The sequence below is a fragment of the Erythrolamprus reginae genome, chromosome 4 (genome assembly GCF_031021105.1).
Source record: "Erythrolamprus reginae isolate rEryReg1 chromosome 4, rEryReg1.hap1, whole genome shotgun sequence".
NCBI lineage: Eukaryota > Metazoa > Chordata > Lepidosauria > Squamata > Dipsadidae > Erythrolamprus > Erythrolamprus reginae.
The window spans coordinates 100688646-100703391 of NC_091953.1; the positions used below are offsets into that span (position 1 = coordinate 100688646).

Below are 14746 nucleotides of genomic sequence, written 5' to 3' on the forward strand. Positions count from 1 at the left end.
ATTTTTTCATTGTTATTTTGCTCTAGACCTACCGTAAGTATCAAATGACAACTTTCTTTTATGTACACTGAGAGCATATGCACCAAATACAAATTTATTTATTTGTTTAGTTGTTTAGTTGTTTAGTTGTTTAGTTGTTTATTTGTTTACTTACTTACTTACTTACTTACTTACTTACTTACTTACTTACTTACTTACTTACTTACTTACTTACTTATTTATTGGATTTGTATGCCGCCCCTCTCCGGAGACTCGGGGGGGCTAACAGCAACAATAAAGCAGTGTACAATAGTAGTCTGATGTTAGAAATAATTAAAAGCCCATTAATATATTAAAAAAAACCCCAAACATACATACATACATACCATGCATAGAATTGTAAAGGCCTAGGGCTAGGGGGAAGCGGGTCTCAATTCCTCGTGTGTCCAATCATACTGAAACATCTCCCCCTTGCCCATGTTGTTTTGGTATTTGATTGATTGTGTGCTTGTTTTTTACATATATTGGGGTTGTTTTATGAATTTCTTAACTTAAAATTGTAATTGGATTGATGGGTATTGGATGTGTCACTATGTACTGTTTTTACTATTGTTGTGAGCTGCCCCGAGTCTGCGGAGAGGGGCGGCACATAAATCCAATAAATCTAAATCTAATCTAATCTATACTTGACCAATAAAGAATTCTAATTCTAATTCCAATTTGGGGTCCTCAATACCCAAACATTTTAAGCTACTGAAAAGCCAGTTTACTGTAGTTTTGTAGCTTCCTTCCTTTTTTTCCCCTTTTTTATATTTAATCATTGTGAGAGAGGATGTTTTGTTTTTCAGGAAGATTTTCATTACTGCAAAACAATCTGTGTTGTCAAAAACAACAAGATAAAAAGAATTTCCATATTACTCAAGGAGAGGTTCAAAGGTTTGAAACCATTTCTTTTTAAAAAAGTGGTTGCTTTATTTTGACATTGCTTACAGAGTTTGACATGCATTTGCAACCTCACTATTATGACAACTGTATTTAATGAGTTGAAAAGATCAGTAAAATATCCTACAAGCAGGTTTACCAATGCCAACGGAAGACAAAAGAGAAGATAATATGAAGTAGAAGGGGGAAACCCCAAACTGAATAGTTCGTGTGTCTGAAATACGATGAAAAACTGCTGTCCTCCATTATACGTGGACTCTTTCAAAGTACTATTTTGGTCACGCCTTTGAATCAAGCCTTTTCTTGAATCAAGCCTGAATGTGAACTTATGAATCTATGTTTTCTTAGCTTCCTTTCATAATAATGGGTGACTGTTACAGATGGTTTATAGCAGTTCCCCTGGAATTAAAAAAGAAAAGGAAAGAAAAATCAGACTCCAGCTTTTTTTATAAAACTAAACACCAAGACATTTCTGGATATTTATTTATTTGATTGGCTGTTCAGTAGATCACAATCTCTGCTTGAGGTAATGTATGATTTTTTTATAACCTTTTATCTAATAATAAATTTGGAATCATCCCAAGATATTCATAATGAAAGGGGGCCATAACCAAATTTTCTGGACTTTATATTTTTCCTCTAGCCAGCATAGCCTTTGCAAGATATAGTCCAGCAAATTCTGAAACTGGGGTTGGGGATGGGGATCTTTAACCAGTGTCCCATGGCAGTTTCATTTTTCTCATTCTCATGGTTAAGATTGCAGAGAATTTTTTAAAAACCAACATGGCAGCTGTACTTGCACAATGAACCTGCCTTATCCTTCTTTTTGTGTCATATTTCTTTAATGATTTTACTTAAGTCACATTTATTATTTGTTTGCTTGCTTGTTTGCTTGCTTGTTTGTTTGTATAACCCCATATCTGACTCTGCAAAGTGACTCTGGGCAACTTACACTCAAAATAATAAATATAAAAATACTTTAAAAATATTCTCCTATAAAAAGGGATCAATTCTGCAATCTTGACTTTTTTTTATTCCTTCTCATGGGTGTAACTAATAGAACAGGGGTGTCACACTCAAGGCCTGCAGGCCAAAATGCTTAGATCTGGCCTTTGGGGCCACCCTGGAAACAGCAAAGGGCTAGGTCGCAGTGCCTCTGCCAGAGAAGGTAGAAGGCTGGAGGGCTGCAGGTGGCCTTCCCGGACTCTATTTTGAGCCCCAACGGCTTCCTGCAGCCCTCTGCCAGCAGAAACAGAGCCCCTCACAGTAGAAAATGGAGCCTTGATATTGAAACGGACATTGAGCTGGTCACATCCAGGCCAGCCACACCCACTGACCCTGAGGTCAAACACAACCTGATGAGGCCTTCAATGAAATCAAGTTTGACACCGCTCGAGTAGAACATTGCATATTTGGTGTTTTGCCATAAGACACCCCTCTCTATAGTTCGTAAGGACAACTTTGGTTTTTTTCCAAGCTTGCAAAGCTGGTTTGAATGGTTTTCCTGGATTTTCTCTCCAGAAAATCAAAATAGTTGTCCATGCACCTATTCGCAAATACAACTTTGAAAATCTTCTGAAACAGCCATAGAATCTTCTGAAACAGCCATAGAAAGGCATGAGTATTAAAAAGATGGATCACATGTATTCTGCGCAATGCCATTGCTCTACTCCCAGTTTCCTGCTGCAACTGACTTTTTACAAAATGCCAGTAACTTTTAATTTTCATTAGAATTTTACTTTCATTATTTTGTAAATAAAAAGTTGCCATACCAATGGGATTGATCTGCCCTATCCATGCCAGTATAGAAGTGATGTTGCAGGGCCCATTCGACCAGGGTGTTCTGGCTGGCATGGTCTAGAGCAGACTTGGGCAAAGGGTGGCCCGTGAGCCGCATACGGCCCGCCCGCTATCTGTGACTGGTCCGCGAGGTCGGGGTCTGCTCCAGTGCAAGGATGAAGGAGCTCACCGCATCTGCCTGGAGTCCTCCGGTTCCTGCTTTCCTGATGAATCATGAAGAAAGCAGGAACCGGAGGAGTCTGGTAGATGTGGTGAGCTCTTTCATCCTCACACTAGAGCGGACCCCGACCTCCTACCAAAAGCGGCCGAGCACAGAAACCACACAAACACTCTAGCGCAGTGACAGTGATGCACCGTGTGGCTGTAAAGCAAACAATTAGGGGTCTGTAGAGTGGGTCTGGGTGTTTAGGTCAGGCCAAGGTCTGGGTCTTTACAGTAATGGGTAGAACTGAGTTAATTATATTAGTTCGGCCCTCTAAAACCATCCCAATTTCTCATGCGGCCCCATGGCAAAATTAATTGCCCACCCCTAGTCTAGAGGAATAGCCTTCTCTGTCATCGCTCCTACCCCTTGAAACATCTTGTCCCTGGATTGAAGTCTGCTCCAGCTAACCTTCCACAAGAACTTAAAGTCCTGGTTCTGACAATTAGCTTAGGACTTTGATGGAGAGGCTTCACATTGGGGCTATTGTCTATTGTTGTTAGAGTTGAAAGAGACCATGAAGGCCATCAAGTTCAACCCCCTGCCCAAGCAGGAACCCTATAGCACACCAGCCAAGTGGCAGTTTAATCTTCTCTTAAAAATGTCCAGAGTATTGGAGTTCACAACGTCCACTGGTAGGTTGTTCCATTGGTTGATCGCTCTGACTGTCAGGAAGTTCGTCCTTATCTCCATGTTGAATTTCTCCTTGGTCAGCTTCCAGCCGTTGTTCCTCGTCCGGCCCTCTGGTGCCCTGGGGAATAAAGTGATCCCCTCCTCTCTGTGACATCCCCTCGTATACTTGTAGACTGCTATCATGTCCGCTCTGGCCCTCCTTTTCTCTAGGCTGTCCATGCCCAATTCCCTCAGTCTCTCTTCGTAAGTCTTGGTTTCCAGTCCCCTAATCATCTTGGTTGCTCTTTTTTGCACCTTCTCCAGAGTTTCAATGTCTCTTTGAATATTGATTGATAGATTAATAACAGACCTCACCTCCGCCCCTGCTCATCCTACTCCACCCCTCTTCATCTTTCAGTTAGGGTTGAATACTTGTAATTTTATAGTGTTTAATTTGTATTGTGCATAGATTTGCACAGTATCTTTTTGACATTGCAACCCAGATGTAGGAAGTGACCAAGCTGAGCCCAAAGAGGAGTCAAATGCATCATCAGTCTCAAGTCCCTCCCTATCCACAATGGATCTAGGTCCAACCCAATTTGAATTCCACCTACTTTTATCTACCGCCTATTAACTCTATTAGTAGTTCAGATTGTCAGTAGTTCAGATTCTCATATAGAGCATAAACGTGCAATAAATCTTCATATCCATTTGAAATGCCTGGATTTTCTGATTTCCCTGTGCTTGACACTAGAGTTCCCCTTTATAAGATGGGCATCCAATAAATTCAATAAATACTATCCCTCAGTAGCTTAAAATACATGCTAAAAACTGATTAAGTGCAATCTTTCAGAATTCTGTAGTCGGAAAGGATAGATCTTAATCCAAATGTAATGGACCCAGGAAGTCTGTGTTATGTAATAGCAGAAATAGCCCTTAGCCTTGTATACCACTTCACAGGGCTTCACAGCCCTCTCTAAGCATTTTACAGAGTCAGCATTTTTCCCCCAATAATCTGAATCCTCATTTTACCGACCTTGGAAAGATGAAAGGCTGAGTCAACTTTGAGCTGGTAAGAATTGAACTGGTAAACTGCAAGCAACCGGCAGTCAGCAGAAGTCACCTGCAGTAATGCATGCTAACCAGTGCGCCATCCCCATGTCAAATGAAGCTGATTACCTACTATCTTGTCATGATGGAGAGACAGTTAATTCCATCTGCTTCTACAAGCTAGCCTACTCCAGGGACACTGATTTTATGATGAGTATTGTTTTTAATTGCCATTGGCTCTTAGTGAACATACCGAGAGCAAGACGAGATGCACAACTATTGTCATAATTCCTGGCCTGCATGGAAAATTATTCTTATTTAGGGGTATGAATAGCTAATTCATCTGAGGCATACAGGTTACATAAGAGCTCATCAGTGCTCTTTTTCATCAGCATTATAAATTCCATCTAAGTAGGCATGGGAAGCGTATCTCCTTTTTCTAAAATCAAAGCTGCTCCTTCAGATGTTCTCTGGTGACTTCTAGTTTCTCATCCCTTTGTACAAGAGATCTAAGTCTATCATTCCCTCTCGTGTCTCCATATGATACAGTTTCCCAGAATTTTTTCCTTCGGTCATGAAATGACAGCAGAAATAGATTGTCACGCTGGACAATTACAATTTACTCTGGGGGAGTCGAACTCCTCTGGGTGTCTTGAAGCCTTACTGTAAGTTATATTTACTTAATTTATGCCTCTACTGACAAATAATTAGGTCAGCAATTAATTTTAAAATGCAAATGGACTGCATGCTTTCATCTTTTGAGAAGCATGCACCCTTTGTCTTTCATTCATTCTTGCATTAAAATCTTAATGGGTTTAGTTTAGTCAAGGAAGAAAATTATACTTTCTAAGGCTTTGTTTACTTGATCGAGTTGGACTTCTTAAAATTAAATATTGACAGTAAATGTTTGTTCAGATCATGTAAACTAGAATTCAATGAAATAAAAGAATGTAAGCCTGTAGTGCTGTTAAATTTGACTTCTTTTAAAGAAACTTATTTTGCTTATAAAATATTTATTGACCTTGCACAGCCCACAGTCCTTGCAGCAGTGTCTGCCAATTTTTGAACAGTTTTTCTAAAAATGGGAGATGTTCAGCATTAAAAAAAAATCCCAATAGATAGAACTATTGCCTACCATAGTTTTGTGGTTTATAATATTCCATACTTTAACATGAAAGTGTAACGCCCACACATATGGATGAAACTGAAAAATATAATGTGATAAAATTAAGTATATGTGCAGTAACATTATTTAAATTATTATAAAATTATTGTGTGATATCCTCTTCCCTTCTGCAGCAGTAGAAATTGCTTGTTTGCAAAAGTGACAACTTGGCCTTGCTAGGAGCCAGTTCAAGGCTTCAAATCAGCCCTAAAATTGTCCTTTCGAGTTGGCATAAAATGCTCTTACCACCAAGTTTCAGCATTCCAGAGTGGGAATTGGGTGGCACATGTATTTAATAAATAAACTGTTCATAACAATATGAAGCCACAGCTACCAGTTTTTTATCTAGGGTTGGCCATCTTATGTATAGTTTTTCCCAAGAACCAATTATTCTTCACCTAATCATCCAGATGTTTATATTGGATTTGACATTTTTATTCACATATCAATTCCTTCCCAAGGACCTGGGATAGGCAGATGTAGTTGTTTGATGGTGTTAAAGATTTAGTTGCAGGATGTAAGTTGTTCCAAATAAAGTTGCCTTTTGCAATTGACTGATTATGATTTTGTCAATGCCAATGGTGTTCAAGTGATGCTCCGGAAGTTTTGGAATTGTATCCAAGGTGCCTATTAGTTTTGGTACCATTTTTGCTTCTTGAGTAAGACTTTATAGGCAGCAAAAATGCTAGATCAAGTCTAATCATCTGGCTGAATATGCAACTAACCATGTAATTTACAACTGTTCGTTTAGTAAGCAAACTGATGTTTGGCTGAAACAGAGTGGAAGAAATGTTAGGATCTGCAATCTCAGTAGCACAATGAAAATCTGCAATGAAAACCCATTGGTAAAGTAAACCAAACTATTTCCATTCGGCACTTGTGATCAGGAGCTAAGCCTTGAATGAAACCTAAGTAGAATGTACAAGTGCAGTAAATTTGTATTCCACGAATACATGACTGGCTGGTTTCATTGCCATCTCAGAAAGTACGGTCAACCATTCTGGGCTGGAAAAATCTAATGACTCATATGACAGCAGGATAATATAGAAACAGCACTACCTCTCTGCTGCTACCTAGTGGTGTTCTAAACATTTGCATTCTCAATCCGAGTATTGTATTGGCAGTTCTGTGTTAGCAAAAACTTCAGAAGAAAAGGATTTAGGGGTAGTGATTTCTGACGGTCTCAAAATGGGTGAACAGTGCAGTCAGGCGGTAGGGAAAGCAAGTAGGATGCTTGGCTGCATAGCTAGAGGTATAACAAGCAGGAAGAGGGAGATTATGATCCCGCTATATAGAGTGCTGGTGAGACCACATTTGGAATACAGTGATCCCTCGATTATCGCGAGGGTTCCGTTCCAAGACCCCTCGCGATAATCGATTTTTCGCGATATAGTGGTGCGGAAGTAAAAACACCATCTGCGCATGCGCGCCCTTTTTTTCCATGGCCGCGCATGCACAGATGGTGTTTTTACTTCCGCACCTGGGAAGACCCAGGGAAGGTTCCTTCCGCCACCCAGCAGCTGATCTGCTCAGCAGCGCCGCAGCAGTGAGGAGCCGAAGATCCGGGTTTCCCCGCCGCCCACGCAAAGGGGAAACCCGGATCTTCGGCTCCTCACTGCTGCGGCGCTGCCGAGCAGATCAGCTGCTGGGCAGCCGAAGGAACCTTCCCTGGGTCTTCCCCGCCGCCCACGCGCCGCTCGAGAGCAAGAGGGGGAGAGATAGAGAAAGAGAGAGAAGGAAAGAAAGAGATGACAGAGGGAGGAAGAGAGTGTGAGAGAGGAAGAAGCAAGATAGAGAAAGAGAGAGAGAAAGAAAGATGAGAAAGGAAGAGAGTGACGTCATCGGGTGGGAAAATATTTTTAATTAACATTTTTTGAAAAATCGCGATATAGCGTTTCGCGAAGATCGAGATCGCGAAAATCGAGGGATCACTGTACTGTGTTCAGTTCTGGAGACCTCACCTACAAAAAGATATTGACGAAATTGAACGGGTCCAAAGGCGAGCTACAAGAATGGTGGAAGGTCTTAAGCATAAAACGTATCAGGAAAGACTTAATGAACTCAATCTGTATAGTCTGGAGGACAGAAGGAAAAGGGGGGACATGATCGAAACATTTAAATATGTTAAAGGGTTAAATAAGGTCCAGGAGGGAAGTGTTTTTAATAGGAAAGTGAACACAAGAACAAGGGGACACAATCTGAAGTTAGTTGGGGGAAAGATAAAAAGCAACATGAGAAAATATTATTTTATTGAAAGAGTAGTAGATCCTTGGAACAAACTTCCAGCAGACATGGTAGATAAATCCACAGTAACAGAATTTAAACATGCCTGGGATAAACATATATCCATCCTAAGATAAAATACAGAAAATAGTATAAGGGCAGACTAGATGGACCATGAGGTCTTTTTCTGCCGTCAGACTTCTATGTTTCTATCCCAGATCTTGTCTCCCTTTACACTGGCATCCTTCCATCTCGAAAGACCATGGTATCATCCTCTGGATTGCCCAGAGCAAAAAGTCTGGGTAGGTTAGTATGGAGGATAGACTGTTACCCAAGCAGCAGATCCCCAGGCTCCCCATCTCTGAAATAATCCAATGGAATGGCAAAGTCCAATACGATTGGTCCAAGCTACGTCGCAGAAGTTATCAGAACATAGCAGTACAGACACAAACGGCTTCTAGACTCCGGCTCCGGATTTTGCCTCAAGGTTTACTCCTGAAGCCTTTTCCAATGATGGATATAGCCACAAGGCAGTGGAGGTTTGCAGGCAGAGTTTCCCTTTTCCTAGTGGTTGGCCAGGGTTTCTTTTGTGTCTTGCCATTCTCTTAACGTACCACATCACTTGCAGAAACTGCCTTCATGACCTTTGACCTTTTCTAGTAGGTATCATCTGCTCAAGCTGCTGGAATCTGTAACAACATTGCCAAAAAAGCACTAAGAGTTATTAATCTAATCCTGTGTAGCTTCTTCTCTGGCAATATTAATCTACTAACCAGAGCATTCAAAACATTTGCTAGACCAATTCTTGAATATACCTCGCCTGTCTGGAACCCACCCTGCATATTAGATATCAATACAATCAAGAGAGTCGAAAAATATTTCAAAAGAAGAGTTCACCACTTCTCTGCTCGCAACAGAATACCATATTTTATCAGACTTGAAATTTTGCAGTTAAAGAGCCTAGAACTTTGTTGCTTTTGATCTGACCTAAATGCAGTTCACAAAATCATTTACAACAATGTCCTACCTCCAAATGATTTCTTCAGCTTCAACCGCAACGATACACAAGCACACAATTGATTCAAACTTAATGTCAACCGCTCCAAACCTGACTGCAGAAAATACGACTTCAGCAACAGAGTAATCAATGCCTGGAATGCACTACCTGACTCTGTGGTTTCTTCCCCAAACCTCAAAAGTTTTAACCTTAAATTATCTACAATCATCCTCACCCCATTCCTAAGAGGTCTACAAGGGACGTGCATAAGTGCGCCATTATGCCTACCACCTGTTGTGGTTAGCTCTGGCCCAGCTCCTGCCCCAAGGACTGTGGATGTGGGGGAGACATCCACATGCTGCAGGCCTGTTTTGCCCCCGGTGGAATCTGCTGATGAAGGCTCCTCTGACCAAGAAGACATGAGTGACAGGGAGGAGGAGAGTGTAGCAGACAGCTCAGAAGGAGATCAATTCTCTAGCTCCTCCTTGGATTCAGAACAAGAGTTAATGATACAGCCACGCATGCGGAGAGCGATGCATAGGCAACAACAACTGAGAGATTATTATCAAAGAAAATGAGGCCACCTGTGGTTGGGTGGGGCTGTGGTAATTAGTGAGGCTGCTATAAATAGCAGCCTGTGGGTTTGGCCATTGTGGAGGATTATCTGATCATTGTGTTTCATGACTGCTTTGCTTTCTTTGTGTGCTGATTTTTCCCCGCTTTGAAACTTACCCAGAGCAAAGTGTGTTTCACTTTGTGAAAGAAGAAGGACTGTGAATTGCCTCACAGCTACAAGCTAAGTATCACAGAACTGATAAGGGACTTGTACAAATTACCAATTTGTTTGGAGACAAGTACTCTTTGCTATACAAAAAGAGTGCTCTGTTTATTTGCATTTTCGGTATAAAGAACATTTTCAAACGAATGTGTGTCTGAAATTGTATCTGTGCATTTTTGGGAGGATTCTACCAGAGGGCTCGACAGAACACCATCCCTGTCCTACTATTGCCTAATTTACCTGTACCTATCTGGGTAATGTTTATGTTTATACCAATACCTGCTACCTTGTACATACCTGACAAATAAATAAATAAAAAATAAGATAAGCCAACACGAAATATCTATAGATGGTAAATAACAGAGTGCAGTCTTCATCACTGTGATGCCCTCAGAATTATGGGAAGTGAAATACAGCATTTTTTGAAAGATGTCAGGGTAAAGAAGCCTATTATATTGGATAATAAAAAATCTGTAGTACTCTTTTCTTACTTTGTGTTACATTAACTTATTATTATTTATAATTGGAATAATTGCGAGGATAAACACTTGCTCCTCATTTTTTGTCTATCCACTTCAGATTTTTCACAATGGAAATTAAAAGACCAGCTAAAATCAATAAGAATGAATTTAATATATTTACAAAATGAAATCTTTGTGTGATTTTTAAGTACGTCTCTCTCCACTTATACGATCAGTTTCATATCAAGAATTAGTAGAATAGATGGTTTCCTAAAGAAAAACTAGATAGGTTTTCTAAAGACCCTGGTACTGTTGTTCTGAAAATACATTCATAGAAAGAGCTGACAAAGGGAGCAATAAATATTTTCTTTGTCGCATGAATTATTCAAAAAGGTGTCACTGAAAAGTCAGAGTTATGTTTTTAATTCTTTTTTTTTTTCAAAATAGAATCACTTAGTGCTTTTGAAATCAAAACTTCATATATTCATTGCTGTTGTAAGTGGGTTCTGCCATTATGAAAGTCTGGGCTGCTTTTCATATTTTCAAGGATATAATCAAATCAATTCTGTCCAGTTCTTGCAATGTCTCCTATTTCTGTAAGGAAGAGACAGAGACTTGGCAAATTCAGGCTGAGTAGAGGACTCATGATTTTCAACCATAAACCCAGGCAGCTGACTTTCATACTCCTGCTGCCGGTTAACTGCGTTCTCACCATATGACCCCTGATTCCCTGACCACCCTCATTCTCTGGGCCAGCTACTTTCTCTACAACTATCTCTACTGTTGGCAAAGACATGATATTGCAACTTGGTAACAAATCTCATCCAGTTTCCCAGACTCTCAATCTGGCAAAATCCAGGTTGAGAATCAGTCAAGATGGAGAAGGATGACCCAGTATGGAACCTTTGGTTATCTAATTTAGATTATTTATTTATTTATTTATTTATTCATTCATTCATTCATTCATTCATTTATTTATTGAATTTGTATGCCGCCCCTCTCCGTAGACTTGGGGTGGCTAACAACAATGATAAAAACAGCATGTAACAATCCAATCCAATACTAAAATAACTAAAAAATATCCCTTATTATAAAAACCAAACATACATACAGACATACCATGTGTAAATGATACTCTTGCATAAACTCTAGTCTGTCTTTCTATGCTCAAAAGGCAACTAGATTCTACCATAATCTTCTCCAAAGTGTCAGCATTTAGAGTAACCACTTTGAGAATTCTTTTTTCCTGCCATCTTGGTTTAGAATTCTGGTTGATGCACAACCTCCAGAAAGTTGAAGAAAGGTCATTCTAGTAAAAAGCTCCTGAGATACCTTCAGTTGGAACAGAGATGACCACAATGTAATGAATTGTACTGATGTTGTCTCTGTGATGTACATCATTATCTGAGGAAATGTTCTCCACAAAATACATACATATGGGGACACCAGTTGATCACCATGTTGTCAGGTTCATCCGCCTTCAACTATACTAGGGATTGGCAAAGTTGGCTCTTCTATGACATGTGAACTTCAAATCCCAGAATTCCTCAGCTAGCATGCTTGGCTCAGGAATTCTGGGAGTTGAAGTCCACAAGTCATAGAAGAGCCAAGTTTGCCTGCCCTTGAACTATACTGTTGGGATTATTATTTTCTATATGCCCAACAGACATTTAGTCTTTCATATATTTATTTGTTTGTTTGTTTGTGTGTTTATGTATTTATTTATTTATTAGATTTGTATGCCGCCCCTCTCCGAAGACTCGGGGCAGCTCACAACAACAGAACAATACAAATCCAATAGTTAAAAACAATTTAAAACCCTTAATATAAAAAACAATCATACATCTCATACAAACCATACGTAAAGCGGGAACGGCCCAGGGGAATCAATTTTCCTATACCTGACGGCAGAGGTGGGTTTTAATGAATTTGCGAAAGGCAAGGAGGGTGGGGGCAATCCTAATCTCTGGGGGGAGTTGGTTCCAGAGGGTCGGGGCCACCACAGAGAAGGCTCTTCCCCTGGGTCCCGCCAGACGACATATATGGGGTGAGCTTGTCTGAAAAAGCCCATTCTGGAATATATTGGATATGAACTAGTGTTCTCCCTGAAAGATTGCCACTCAGGGTTTTGCCACATAAGTCTCCACTAGGATCAATGCTATGAGGTAGCATTAGTTTAGCAGCTGTCTGATTCTTCAGCAATAGAAGCTTGTGGAGTTGCGGATTAGCTACTCAATCTAGTGGCAATAGCTTTCCAATAGACATGTACGGAATCATTGATTAGTTTGTCCTCTCCTTGTTTGCATTGGAACGCTGTTCAATTTACACCAATTAAAGAATGCTTGGTTTGTGTATTGAAGAATAATTAAGGGACTGAATTCCCTATAGGCTGCTAAAATGACATCTGACTGGAATGGTGATTACAGCATGAAGGCAACATTAGTATTTAAATAGTTTGACTGCTATATAAAATCGTTACAGCAGCTCACCATGAAAAAGAGCATTAGTTAATTTTGCCTATAACTGAATTATTTCTATGTATTTCCCTAACCCATTTAAGCATATTTGACAAGGTTAATCTTAAAACAATCCCACAGTGATCGGTTTCGGATCCAGCTAAAAGCACCATTTTTAATCATTAGAAATATTTCACAGCCTATATATGGCTGTTAAATCTAAATACAGAAAAATGCCAAAGCTCACTCAGATGTCTGTTTCATACCAATTCATTGTTATTTTTGAACATGAGTGACTATATACCATTATATAAATTATTCCATGGTGATATACCAGATCAGGGAACCCCAACCTTTTGGATCTCAGGGACCACCAAGGTCATAATTTTAAATCCCGTGGACCACCAAATTCATGATTTTAAATCCCACAGACCCTAATTCATAGTTTTAAGTCCCACAGACCAGTAATGTGATTTTTTTTTTAAAAAAAGATAAATACATTTGTAAAATAATGATCAGAAAATTTCCATTTTATTAATATGAAATGCAGCTATTTAATATAACTAAAGTATAAGTATAAGTACTGTATAAAGTATAACTAAAGTATAAAGTATAAGTACTGTATATATATAACCCCTCTCTGACTCATCGGAGAGGAACGGCATAAATAAATAAATAAATAAATAAATAAATAAATAAATAAATAAATAAATAAATAAATAAATAAATAAATAAATAAATAAATAAATAAATAAATAAATAAATAAATAAATAAATAAATAAATAAATAAATAAATAAATAAATAAATAAATAAATAAATAAATAAATAAATAAATAAATAAATAAATAAATAAATAAATAAACAAACAAACAAACAAATAAACAAATAAACAAATAAACAAATAAATGTTGTCTGGTGGGACCCAGGGGAAGAGCCTTCTCTGTGGCAGCCCCAGCCCTCTGTAATCAACTCCCCCTGGAGATTAGGACTGCCCCCACCCTCCTTGCCTTCCGCAAACCTTTGAAAACCCACCTATGTCGCCAGGCATGGGGAAATTGATATACCCATAGATGTTCCGTTTTATGTATGGTTTGTTTGGGCTGTATGATTGTTCTTTTTATAAGGGTTTTAAAAATTGTTTTTAATATTGGATTTGTATACTATGTATTGTTTGTTGTGAACCGCTCTAAGTCCTCGGAGAGGGGCGGCATATAAATCTAATAAATTATTATTATTATTATTATTATTATTATTATTATTATTATTATTATTATTACTACTACTACTACTACTATTACTATTATTATTAAATAAATACACAAATAAACAAATAAATAAATGAATCTTATTTAATTATAGCAAAATCATAAATGCTCATTTAATCATAACAAAATCCTTAAAGGTTATTTTAATTGTAGCAAAATTAGTGAAATTTTTGCAAAAGAATTGAAGCTTATTTGACGGTGACTTGCTGATGTTGTTGGGAAAGTCAGTCCCATATTCCAGAGCTCTAGCTGTAGTCCCTTACCTCTCCTTTCCTTTTTTTCATTCTTTCCTTCCCTTCTCTTTCCTTTCCTGTTCTTTCCTTCTTTGCTCTCGTACTCCCCTTTTCTTCTTTTCTTTTCTCCTTTCCTTTCCTTACCTATCTTCCTTCCTTGCTTCTTCCTTTCTTGTCTCCATCTCCTTCTTTCTTTCTTTCTCTTTTTCTTTTCTTGGCAGCAAGAGATGAAAGTGTTCTGGCGGGGAGGGCGGCCCAGAGCCACCTCTGCCCCTCTTGCCTTCAGCTCTGGGAAATTCAAGGCCAGGCAGCATCAGGGTGCACATCTACAGAGCTCTGCCAGCCTTAGGGGCTGGCGGAAAGTTTGATGGGGCAAGGAGACAGTGCCTGGAGAGCTGGCAGATGGGGCTCCACCCCAGAGCACCCAATTTGCACTGAAAGATGTTGAAAGAAAATGCAGGGCATCCTGCATAAGCCACGCCCACAGTGTGGTAGTAAAAATTTTGGTAGCCCTTCACTGGCTTTGCTGCAAGCTAACATCCAGCCTGCCCAGTCCCCAGCAAGGTTGGTGGCCAGTGGGT

At 39.3% G+C, this 14746-nt stretch overlaps 1 long non-coding RNA gene across 3 annotated transcripts in view; it reads right to left on the reverse strand.

Moving 5' to 3' along the window:
- Positions 1-1235: 1235 nt before the first annotated feature.
- LOC139166884 (uncharacterized) overlaps positions 1236-14746 on the reverse strand; it is an 83262-nt gene continuing 69751 nt past the window's right edge. For all 3 annotated transcript variants that reach the window (XR_011559052.1, XR_011559051.1, XR_011559053.1), the window contains exon 4: positions 1236-1320. This is a non-coding gene — a long non-coding RNA (uncharacterized lncRNA). The remainder of the gene's footprint in view (positions 1321-14746) is intronic.